This window comes from Castor canadensis, chromosome 4, assembly GCF_047511655.1.
Source record: "Castor canadensis chromosome 4, mCasCan1.hap1v2, whole genome shotgun sequence".
Taxonomy (NCBI): domain Eukaryota; kingdom Metazoa; phylum Chordata; class Mammalia; order Rodentia; family Castoridae; genus Castor; species Castor canadensis.
The window spans coordinates 124,146,552-124,159,187 of record NC_133389.1 but is presented as its reverse complement, the minus strand read 5'-3'; the positions used below and the strand labels follow the sequence as shown (position 1 = coordinate 124,159,187).

General features: G+C 40.8%; 1 protein-coding gene across 1 annotated transcript in view; it reads right to left on the bottom strand.

The window, feature by feature from the left end:
* Positions 1-12,636, bottom strand: part of Myo3b (myosin IIIB) — a 403,151-nt gene that overhangs the window by 82,151 nt on the left and 308,364 nt on the right. The gene's annotated exons all lie outside the window — the stretch shown is intronic.

Genomic DNA, 12,636 nt, shown 5'->3' with positions numbered 1-12,636 from the left:
CCCAGGCTCTCTGCTCTACATGCAGTAAGCTTGTATCTGGAGACTTACTTTTGAAAGACAAGTCCTGACTCAGAGTCCTCTGACAGCCACCAGAGCATCACATACATATGTAAATTGTCTCTTAGATAGTAGAAGAGGGAAGTAGAAAGGCTTTATATACCAGCAAAGCACCAGAAAGGGGGAACTGGAGGTTTGCAGGGGGTGGTGGTGGGGTGGGAAGAGGTTGGTGCTCCGGCAAAGCTCTGGTCTGAAACTGACCAGTGTGTGACTTGAATGGGGAGGTCAGGAAGTCATTGTGAAATGTCCTTGGTCATGCAGCATCCTCATTTATGAAATGAACAAAATGATCTTGAAGGCCTCTAAAAATATTAACTATGGATAGGTGAAGGTCATACATACGTGGTAGCCAACAGTGAAAGATTCCTGTGAGTAACATGCATAAGTCCGTGCTCACCAAACTTGTGTTGCATTATTACTGTATGTGAAGTGTGTGTTAAGCACTTCTTATGCATATTCTGAGACAGAGATGGCTTTTATTATTCCTAATTTAGACATAAGGTAACTAGATCTGGAGGATCATGGTTCAAGGCCGGCCTGGGCAAATGGTTTGCAAGACCCCCATCTCCAAAATAACCAGAGCAAAAAATGAACTGGAGGTTTGGCTCAAGTGGTAGAGCACATGCTTTGCAAGTACAAAGCCCTGAGTTGAAACCCCAGCCCCACCAAAAAATTTTTTAAAAGGCACAGGGAGATTAAATAACTTGCCTATAGTCACAAAGCTATTAAAAGTGGCAAGACTGGGGTTTAAATTAAGTTTGTCACACTGCCAAGGGTTTGGGACCATCATCCATGCTCATCCATTCTTTTTGAGAGCTCTAAACTGGGAGCAACCCAGATAGGCATCAACAGAAGGATGGATTCATGAAGTGTGGTCTATTCCTACAATGGTACTATACAGTGATGAAAAATAAACAACTCAGTTTAGAAAATATAATGTTAACAAAACAGAAAAAAAAAGCTAAACACGAAAAAGTACATACTTTTGTGTGGCTCCAGCTGCACAAAATTTTAAAACAGGTAAAATTAGATCATACTATTTCAGGCACCATAGTTGGGTGGCTACTGCAGGGAGAATGAGAGTCACAATCCTCAAAGAGTACATGAAGGCCACTGGTGTGGGCAAGTTCTGTCTGGGGGGGTTCTGTAGTGTCTGCCAGGGTGCTTGCATTGTAAGAATTAATTATACTGCTCATCTCTGTTTTAAGCATTTTTTTTTCCTGCAGGCACATTACATTTTGGAATTTTTTAAAAAGTCAAGAACCACCTCAATCTGCTATCTAGCAGATTTTTTTCTGGCATGGAAAGGCATCAGAGAGCTGACAAGATCTTGACTCTTTGCCCTGTCAATCCTGATGCTCCTGGAGGACTTAGTTTTGGGGTGAGCTTCTGTGACTTCTGTTCCTTGGAGAATAAATAGCTCTGGCATAGTTCTAATAGGTCCTATGCTCATCTCAATCATCATCCTAGTCAGAAGAGATCTGAGTTCAAACTAATTTGTCCATTTTTCCCTTGGAATTGAAACTTCATAAGAACAAGCCTGGATTGCCAGCAGCAAACCCAGAGCCTGCCACGTAACAGGTGCTCAATGAACACCTGCACGCTGGCTACTCAAGTGAGTGAGGAATGAAGGTGAACTCCACTCTCTGTCAGCCCTATTTAAATTTAAACCATTGATAAACTCTGTTTTCAGTGGAAGCAGACACCCCAAAACTGAATCAGTTTAGGAAATTTGGTTACTTATGGAACATACATGGTAAAGGAACCAAGAGCGTCAAAGACATGAGAATTAAGACAAAACCTCTCCATGTTTCTACAAGAGTCATCTGGCCAGATTTCTTTTTTCCTTATTTAATTTGGAATTTCATCTATCTTTTCTCTCTAAATCACTTCAAATTGATTGTATCTGCTTTAGAGGTCAGACTCACGTGATGGTTCTCATATTTCAATTTCCATACAGCCAACTGCTGTATGCTGTTCTTATTTTCTTGGGTAGGTAGTGGAGGTTAAGCAAAAGTGAGAGTTAGGTTTATTTAAAAACATTTTTCGTCCTGATTATATTCACTAAGACTGTATTTTGCTCTGCAAAAGACACTTAAGAGAATGAGAAGACAAGCCACAGACTGCTAGAAAATATTTGCAAAACATATATCTGACATAGGACTGGTACCCAAAATATAACAAGAACTTTTCAAACACATATGAATAAAAAACCCACTTGATCATCTCGATACAGAAAAAGCCTTTGACAAAATCCAACACCACTTCATGATAAAAGCTCTAAGAAAACTAGGAATAGAAGGACAGTACCTCAACATTGTAAAGGCTATATATGACAAACCTACAGCCAACATCATATTTAATGGTGAAAAACTGAAACCATTTTCCCTAAAATCAAGAATGAGACAAGGGTGCCCACTATCCCCACTCCTATTCAACATAGTCCTGTGGCTCAAACACTGTATGCACACATGGATAAACAAATTAAAAAAACAAAACAAAACAAAAAAACCTCCAAGACATTGATACCATCAAATGCTGGCAAAAATGCAGAGCCACAGGAACTCTCATTTGTTGCTTATGGGAACAAAAAATGGTACAGTTGACCAGGCATGGTGGCTCAAGCCTGTCATTCTAGCTACAAAGGAGGTGGAGATTTGAGGTGGGTGAGGGATTGCAAGACCCCAAGTAGTAAAAGCAGGTGTGGTATGCCACCCCAGCTGTGCAGAAAGCATAAGTAGGAGGATCACAGTCTGGATGGCCCAGGCATACCACAAGACCCATCTAAAAATAATTAATGCAGAAAGGGCTGGGAGCATAGCTCAACCAGTACAGTGCCTGCCCAGCAAGCATGAGGCCCCACGTTCAAACCCCATTACTCCCTCCCCACCAAAATGCTGCAGTTACTTTGGAAGAAGCTAAGCATGCTCTGATCACATAAAATCCAGCAAGCCTGGGAATTGTTCCAACTGAGTGGAAAACATACCTTCATACCCAAACCAACACAAATGTTTAAAACAGCTTTATTAAAACTGCCAAACCCTAAACACAACCAAGATGTCTTTCAGTTGGTAAATAAAAAAATAAACTGTGGCACCACCCATACAATTGGATATTATCCAACAATAAAAAAATAAGCCATTAAATCACAAAAAAGAGGGATTTTAGAAGCATGTTGCTAAGTGAAAGAAGCCTTTCTGAAGAGGCTATTTCTTGTGTGACTTCGACTATGACATTCTGGAAAAGGCAAAATAATGGAGACAGTAAAAGTAAAAAGTAAATAAAAATCAGTGGTTGCCAGGGACTTGGGGAGGGCGATGAATAGGAAGAGGTAGAATAAGTGGGATTTTTAGGCAAGTGAAACCACTTGCTATCATACTGGTGGACACAGGCCATTCTACATTTTTCAAAACTTACAGAATTATATACCCCAAAGAGTGAACTCTAAAGTAAGATACAGACTTTACTTAATAGTAATATATTAATATTGGCTTCACAGTTCTAAAAAAATGAACCACATTAATACAAGATTTTATCTGTGTATGTGTTGGTACTGGGGTTTGAACTCAGGGTTTCATGCTTGTTAGGCAGGCCTCTATTCCTTGAGCCACACCCGCCAGCCCTTTTTTCTCTGGTTATTTTAGAGAAAGGGTTTGGCTTTTTGCCCAGGTTACCTTGGACTGTGATCTTCCTATTTCAGGCTTCCTGCTGTAACTGGAATGATAGGCATGTGCCACCAGGCACAGCTTTTTTTGTTCTATTGAGATGGCGTCTTGGGAACTTTTTGCCCAGGCTGGCTTTGAACCATGATCCTACTGATTTCAGCCTCCCAAGCAGCTAGGATGACAGTAACACACTACTGGCACCTGGCTAAGATTTTATGTGCTAGGGATTAAAGCAGGGACCCTTCAGGCTAAGCACAAACTCTCCCAGTGAGCTGCACCCCCAGCCCCCAGCAAGACGTCAATGATAGGGGAACCTGGGGGAGCAGAAGGGGGCGGAAAGGGGCGTCTAGGAGCTCTGTGCTTTCTGTTCAATATTTCTGGAATTCAAAAACTACTCAAATAAAGTCTATTAACAAAAACAACAAAAAATGATTACAGCCAATCTTGGAAAGCAAACAAAAGTAAAAAAAGAAGAAAAATCACTTCTACCGCACAATGACAGTATGTTTAATTTTAAAGTTGAAAGAATTGAAAAATGAAATAAACTAGGCAGCTAAGGTTAACAGGGCAGTCTATAGAGGATGTGCTGTTTCAATTACATCCAATAAGAAAAGAATTTAGAAATAAAATTTTTAGGCACATTTTATAGCCATGGCATCAACATCCAAGTGTGGGAGCCAAGTGCACTGACTTGGCTCGCACACGCAGCACCGCCTTGCCTTGCTGGGCAGCTGCAATCCTGATGTCCTGGGCCAATGCCAGAACTGACTTGGCGGCAGCAAAAAGTGCATCCCAATGCAGGACAGCACCGGAAGCTTCGTTCAGCAGGCGCATTTCTCACATCTACTCACAGCACAAGGCAGAAGTGATGTCACTAACGAGCCACCTTTGCAATGTGCTTTAATGAGCTTCCAGCCTGTGGAAGGCTTCTAGGAGGCCTGTGGTCCCAGCAATGTGGTCTGACATGCTTCTAACCACCTGCTCTCACGGCTGTGACCACTCTCTCCTCCAGCTCCAGTGGAGTCAGACTCTCACTATTAACTTGGCTGGCTGAAGAGCGAGTAGTGTTGATCTCAGTTTTCAGGGAAAATGGGGACCCATAAGAAATCTTTTCCTCTTACAAGACATCCTACAAAGTTCCTCTAGAGAGTACCAATTCTGTACAGATGCCTCAGTTGGGGTTCACTGCCAGGACCACCATTGCTGTCCCCAGCCTTCTGTTAGCATTCTTCAAATCACAAAATCAAGCCAAACAAAATCAGACAGGCCCAAACCCAAATATAGTAAAAATAAAAAAAGTCTTTTAAACAAATTAGGAAAGGTGTACAGTTAATATAAGTGGGACTAAGTTAGGAATGAAGCTTAATCCCTCCTCCTCTCCCTGTTTATCCCTTCTCATGCCACAGCCTCAAAGTGTGCATGTCTTCTGCAGGCCTTGCAAACACCAGGGTACCAGCACTGGGACAATGACACAAATATTTAGATATGTGTGAAGATATTCAGACCTGGGGTTTAGGGTTTAGGATAACACAGCAGCCAGGTAGTATAGGTAGTAGAGTTTATGAAATAAACTTTAAAGGCAATAATTTCTAATAATTTTAGAAATTGAAACTTTTTTAGACTTTTTAGAAGTTTGGAACCCTCCCATCTTCCTCTTGTACCACATACTGTAAGTCAATGTAACTTTGTTCTTGACACCTTCCTGAGGATATAACCAGTTGGCCACTTGAGATAAGTAAGGATAATTGGCCTATCACTAAACCCATTCTGGGAAAAGTAGCTGCAAAGACCAACATACTGAAGTTCCTTCAGTCACTTAAGCACCTCATCTCATTTCCTGACCCTGAGGTGCTCAATACATGTTTGCTGAATGAATGTGAAAATAGCACACATGCAGCCCACTTTCTTCTCCTAAATGTGATATTACAGAGATAGCACCTAGAGCAGAGGTTCTCAAAGGGAAGTCCTCAGGCCACTGGCATCTCACCACCTGGGAACTTGGTAAAGATGTGAGCCCCACCCCTGACCCACCACAGAAGCAGAAACTGTGGGCTAGGTTAGCAATCTGTGTTGAATTAAGCCTCTGGGTGATTCCAATTACCACTTGTGGATAAGAACCACAGCGCTAAAAAGATGCTTTCGCAGGTGTTTTTTCCCACCCCGATGCCAACAGCAAGAATCTGATTACTGTAATTTCTGTGCCATCTCATGGAGAAAACAGCTGAGCCAAGACTTTACTACATCTCTTTTTTAGGGAGGGAGTAATTGGAGATTTGAACTCATGGCCTTGTACAAGTCAACCACACACTACTACTGAGCTACACCCCCAGCACCACCAAGCCTAACTGATGAGGGTTTGAAGTGAATTCAATGGCACACACACAAGAAGAAAGATGTTCTCAGGTTAATGGGGTCAAAAAGATCAGGCTTTCAGAACCCAGAGACTACTCATAAATGAAGACCCAGTGGCCTTGCTGGCTTGTGTGTGGCAGTCAGTAATGGAATCGGGTGTGGGACAAAGAGGCCCAGTATCGCTCCATCCACTTGGGGTCTGGTTTCCATTTGCTTTTTCCAACAGAGATTATGTGGTTTTTGAGAGGCCATTTTAGGAGCAACTCTCCCTGTCACATGGGTGACATCTGAGCATTGAGGATCACAGTCTGGTGAGCTACTTGCAACCCCTGCCACACCCAGGTGGCCAGTGTCGGCGGTTCTGCAGCACCTGGCTAAGGTGCGGTCTTGCCTGATAGAGCAATCTAACTTTTTAAAAACAAGTGCTTCTATTCACAATAGCCAAGTTATGGAAACAGCCAAGATGCCCCACCACTGATGAATGGATCAAGAAAATGTGGTATTTATGCACAATGGAATTTTATGCAGCCATGAAGAAGAACGAAATGTTATCATTCGCTGGTAAATGGATGGAATTGGAGAACATCATTCTGAGTGAGGTTAGCCTGGCCCAAAAGACCAAAAATCGTATGTTCTCCCTCATATGTAGACATTAGATCAAGGGCAAACACAACAAGGGGATTGGACTATGAGCACATGATAAAAGCGAGAGCACACAAGGAAGGTGTGAGGATAGGTCAGACACCTAAAAAATTAGCTAGCATTTGTTGCCCTTAACGCAGAGAAACTAAAAGCAGATACCTTAAAAGCAACTGAGGCCAACAGGAGAAGGGGACCAGGAACTAGAGAAAAGGTTAGATCAAGAAGAATTAACCTAGAATTAACACACGCACAGGAAATTAATGTGAGTCAATGCCCTGTATAGCTATCCTTATCTCAACTAGCAAAAACCCTTGTTCCTTCCTATTATTGCTTATACTCTGTCTTCAACAAAATTAGAGATAAGGGCAAAATAGTTTCTGCCAGGTATCGAGGGGGTGGGGGGGAGAGGGAGGGGGTGGAGTGGGTGGTAAGGGAGGGGGTGGGGGCAGGGGGAAGAAATGACCAAGCATTGTATGCACATATGAATATTAAAACAATAAAAATTTAAAAAAATAAAATAAAATAAAAACAAGTGCTTGCCCAAATCAAGCTCAACTTGCAGGATAACCATAGAGTAACCAATGTGTCCCAGTCTGCCTGGGACTGTCCTGGTGTTAGTACTGAAAATCCCATGTCAGAAAATCCTTCAGTTCTGAGGACATAGAGCATCCTACATTAGATCATCCTGGGGATTAGGAGTTCCAAGGATAAAATATAGAACATGTTTGCCTTCTGATAGCTGAACTACGGCCACGAGCAGCAAGAATTGGGGAATGAGCAACTAGGAAGGCAGGGGAAAATAATGAAGTAGAGGGGACTGAAGAAAAAGCTGGTGGAAGAAGGTGTGTGCGATGTGTTCAGCAGTCATCAGTTGGATAGCCACAAAAGCTGTGAAATCAGATCCTTTATAAAACCAGACCTAGAGGCTCTTTTTGTGGCTCAACCAGAAACCAACCCTGGACACTGCCATCTGTGCTCCCCCAGGAGATTGGTACAGTACTACTTGCTCCTCAGCACCCTAAAAATTTAAGGTATGGTGTCATTGCAATTACTCTTAACAGGTACAATAATCTTTTGGCTTTCAAAAAGAAATATTATTAAGGCTTACTCCCTGTAGCTGAGAAAATAATTGAGGACAGAACACCACACTTAGGTGAGTTATAGGAGGAAACCCAGGGCAGGCAACAGGTCTCATAGTAAAACTAAAAGCTGTGCTCTTGACAGTAAGATGTGTCAGCTGGGGCCTGAAGAAGGTACCATACACGTAAGAGGCCTGTTCTTTCTTTGTACAGTGTTTCCTCAGACTCACCCCACTCAGACCTGTTATTCTTACTGCAAAATGTTTAAACCCCACTTTTTAGCCCACAGCAAAGGAGAAAATGAAGCAAGGGGACAAAGAGTATATCAACAATAGCAAGAAACATCAGCATTGGGTTGAGGGTTGAGAGAGAAAAAAGAAAAGATCGAGTCCGTTACATTAACTACAAATCATATTGGCTGAGGATCATTTGATTCAAGGGTAGGTGGCCCCATTTCACCATGGTCTCTGGCCCTCTCTCTTCATTACAGCCTAGTGTGATAATTGTGGATAATAATCCTGTCCTGAGATGTGAAGGGGAGGAGAATTTGTATTTAGTACACTCAGGTCGTAGAAAGTTTCCACTGTCTGGCAAGTACACTTACACAGGCTGGCGCATGTCCTGATGATGTCTACCTTCAAAGCCTACAGCTGGAAGGGCTGCTGAAAAGTCTAACTCAGATCAAGCCTCTCCTGTGCTGAAAATGCTCACTGACCCCCATTTCAGTGAGACCACCCTTCAAAAGGTCAGTACCACCAGAAGCTCATTAGAATTGTGTAAGGTCAGGAGCCATACACACCTGAGCGCAGCTTCAGAGCCTCATTTCAACCCATCCCCAGGTGCTAGCTAGGACACTGAGAGATATTGACTTTTGTTAGCCTTTCCAGTTCTGCATTTCTGACAACTGTTCTTTTTGTTTTCTCAGCTCCAATCACATGGGTTTCTGTCTACACGTCACATTTTTCATGTCTGTTCTGTCCTCAGTGGGCCACTCTGACCATCTGTGGAAAAGTACAGCCATCCCCAGCCCCGCTCTGCACTTGGGCAACTCCTCATTGCTCTTGCTGGGCTTTCTTCCCGTAACACTGCCCTGCTAACACCCCACCCGACTTACTGGCTTATTTTATCTATTATGTGTATTGTTTCCCCACTGTCTCCCTCTGCATTGTGTGAGCAGGAATGTGACTGTTATTCACTGAAGTGCAGTTGCAGGTCATCTCTTGTCACTGGTGCTCAACAGGAAAGAAATTTAGAGTGATCTAATTCAGAGTAAGAAATTTAGAAAAAGTTAAAATCAATTTGATATTGGCATAAAATCCAAGTGCATGTTTGTTTTTCTAGTAATTTGTTTTTATTGCATTTCACAAAAGTATCAGATGGTGCAAATTGGAAAACAATTAATTAAAAAACAAAAAAAAACTAGTCTTCAAAACAGTTTGGGAGTACTGACCCAGAATAGTTTCTGGCATTTGGTAAATCTTACTAATTTTGAATAGATAGATGAACAAATAAAGAGAAGAATAAGTGCTTAATGAATAAATGTTTACACGATAAAATCGAATCTGCCTATATAGATTCTTGTTTGTCCTATTAAATAATTTAGCTGCTTGAATTGATGGCAAAGCAATTTGTGTTCTGCCCTTCCTGAATGTGGGGTGCTGTCTTCTCTATGTGAGCAATGAATCAGCACACACAGGCAAGTTGAGGACGTTCCTCAGACTCTCCAGGTAAGGCGCTGAAGACAGCCTGTCTGTGTCCCTCATCTGTAGACTGCTTTGCGTGACTGCTCAGAGCTGGGCATGGGACTGGGAACTTCAGATTTATTTTCAGCCCCTCACCCGACAGACTCTTTCTAGAACAGTTAAGTTAGTCCTCATTGCATGTTAGAAGGCACACTTGTTGGATGTTAGTGCTTTTCTAAAAACTGAAAGATCACAGTATTTCCATTTGGCCTTCCACCAACAAACAAAACAAAACAAAACAAACATTAACAAAGACAAGAACCCCATGGGTTATAAAGAATTAAACACAAGGTATAATGTGCTGGAATGTCTCTTGAAGATATATTCTTATTTCTTTAACTGATAATTTAAATGAAACTGGAAAATATTTGTTCTCTTGTTCATCTTTGTTGCTTCTTAAGGTCAAGGGAATTTGACTTATGTAGAATATTTTTCTGCCTAAACATTCTTCCTTTCTCTCCCTGTCCAAAACAACAGCAGCAAAACAACCACAACAAAAGACACAACTTGGATTATTTTAATTTGTCCCACTAGTATGTTATATTTAAATGTCAGGAGACATTTATTTTATTTTGAGATTATTAGAAATACATTTAAAAAAAACCTTTATATATGACTTGCTTACTCAAGCAAAGCATTTCATTCTTGCTTCCATTATATTTCATCATGGCTGTGGATACTCAAGAATTTAATACAAGAACCTAGGCCAGGGGCGAGGGATATAGCTCAGTGGTAGAACCTAGGCAAGTGTGAAGCCCTGGGTTTGATCCTCAGCACAGAAAACAAAACAAAACAAAAAACAAGGGTAAGTGGTGAGGAGAGAATCCATAAATGTATAGCTATGATCCCAGAGAATTTAAAATCCACTAGATTCATGAAAATAACTATAATACAAGGCAGGATGAGATAAGCATATGTGAAAAGCCAAAGGACAGAACAGGCAGCCACATGGCCTTGACTAATGAGGATTCAGATGAGTGAACAGGGAAGGACAAGTGGAACAGAAGCATGATTGAAGTTGCAGAGGAGGAAAAAACCCACCACGCATATCTAGAGAATAGAGACTAGTATAGAGATTCTGGAGCACAGAGTGAAAGAGACCAGTGGAAATTAAAGCTGGAAAGGAACATTAGGACCAGAACAGAGAAAGCCTTGAATGCCATGCTGACGTGGAGCTACTGAAGAGAGTGGGGGAAGGGAATCAGGTTCAGGTTTAGGTTTAGGCTTCTATATATAAGAGAGACTGAAAGAGAAAAAGAATAGAGGCAAAGGAACCACTTGGAATGCCAGTTATAAGAGTGTAAGGGAAGTAATGGTGATGGTGATCCACCCAAGTAAAAAAATAGTTTAGATTGGAAGGAAGGGATAGTTGTGAGAATTAAGTATGCAGTCATTTATGTAAGTCAGATTTGCAACTCATTAATAAGTTTGACTTTGAGGTATAGTTTTCTAAAGACTGGAAAGATGATTGTGATCCAAAAGGCTCTTTTATCTTTAATAGCTGTTAACTCAAAATGCAGTATATTTTCACTCCCCCAAACTATTCTACCACAACTTAATCCTTACAATAAGAACTTTAGTTCTCAACCTGTAATTCATATACATAGATCAACTTTGTATTTATACAATATCAATAACAATAGCCACCATCACAGTCGACAGGTACTGAACCTTACTGTGAACCAGGCACTGTGCTATGCCCTTCACTTGCACTGGTACATTAACCCTCAGCACAACTCTCTCAGATATTTACTGTTTCCCTCAGCTTATATGTGAGGTACTGAGGTAAGAAGTTGTTATGCAACCTGATTAATTCTGGAGAGCAGATATGTGAAGCCAGGTGAGCCTGACTCTAGAAACTGTGTCTGTAGCAAATTGATGTACTTTTGATTTTTTTCTCTTTTTAGAAATTACATGTATTTTAAAGTGGAATGCCAAAATAGAACAATGACCAGATGAGATGCATAGAAACAAACAGCAAGATGATTTGTTTAAAGCAAAAACATGTTAGTAATTACATTAAATGTAAATGCAATAAACACTCCAATTAAAAGGTAGAGATTATCTATTTGCGGAGAGAAAATAGCAACCAAATTCATGCATAATAGATTCTGCTCTGCCATATTGTTTTTATCCTAAGTCTTCCTCTTTTTTAAAATACTACTCTTATCCTTACTTTCTTGTGACCTAAACACTATCTGGCTGTAAGGAAAATACTGCCCATGGCAGGTTTATTATCACTTACTGCATATCCATGTAAAATATTCTGCTATAATGGATTCGCCCACTCTTGTCTCTAAGAGTCCATATGGACTGGAAGCTATACCACATTTGGTATGAGTCTTGCTCTTCACTTTGTACTGCTGTGTCAATGAAAGTCAGACAAAGAAGATATTTGGAAAGACCCCAGTAATAACTGCACCTTTCAGAAAAATAGATAATATTAACATTAAGTGTAACATCAATGTCCTAAGCTGAAAAGGTTTCTTCCTAGAAATGGTTCATGTTATCCTGGGTATCTTCTATTCTTAAATATTTTCTATAAGCATGTTCTCTATTTCATCTTCCAGAAGTGCTAATTATATCCACTCACCAGCCTGACTTCTACCCTATTCACTAGCAAGGAATTTAGAAAAGGGACCAGAAATAGTTACAAAAGGCATGTGACAAGATGTCTTTCTCTTGTTGAGAGGATGGTCATGTTTGTTGTCCAAGGCACAGAACTATTCTCTAAATCCATATTCTTTATCAAGCCTGAGGTTTTGACCCTGAATGACCTATTTCACTCAAATTTGGTAATCTCTTTTTCTCTTGTTTAACAAAATGAAGTGTTGAAACAGTTTCCTGATTTGAGTTGGTTACAAGTAAAGAGAAAAGTATGGCCTTTTATATCCACTATCTTCCCTCAGAAACATGAACGTAAGTGCACACAGGCGGTAAACTGCTACCTTTAATACAAACTTTGCCTCCAACCTTTATGGCTTCCCAAACCATAAACTTCTGCTAAACATTAGGTCATTTTACTATCTAAATGAGTCCTTCCTTCTAAACAGTCCTGCGCAAATGACTCTCTAAAACTACACCCATGTGAAAACAGTA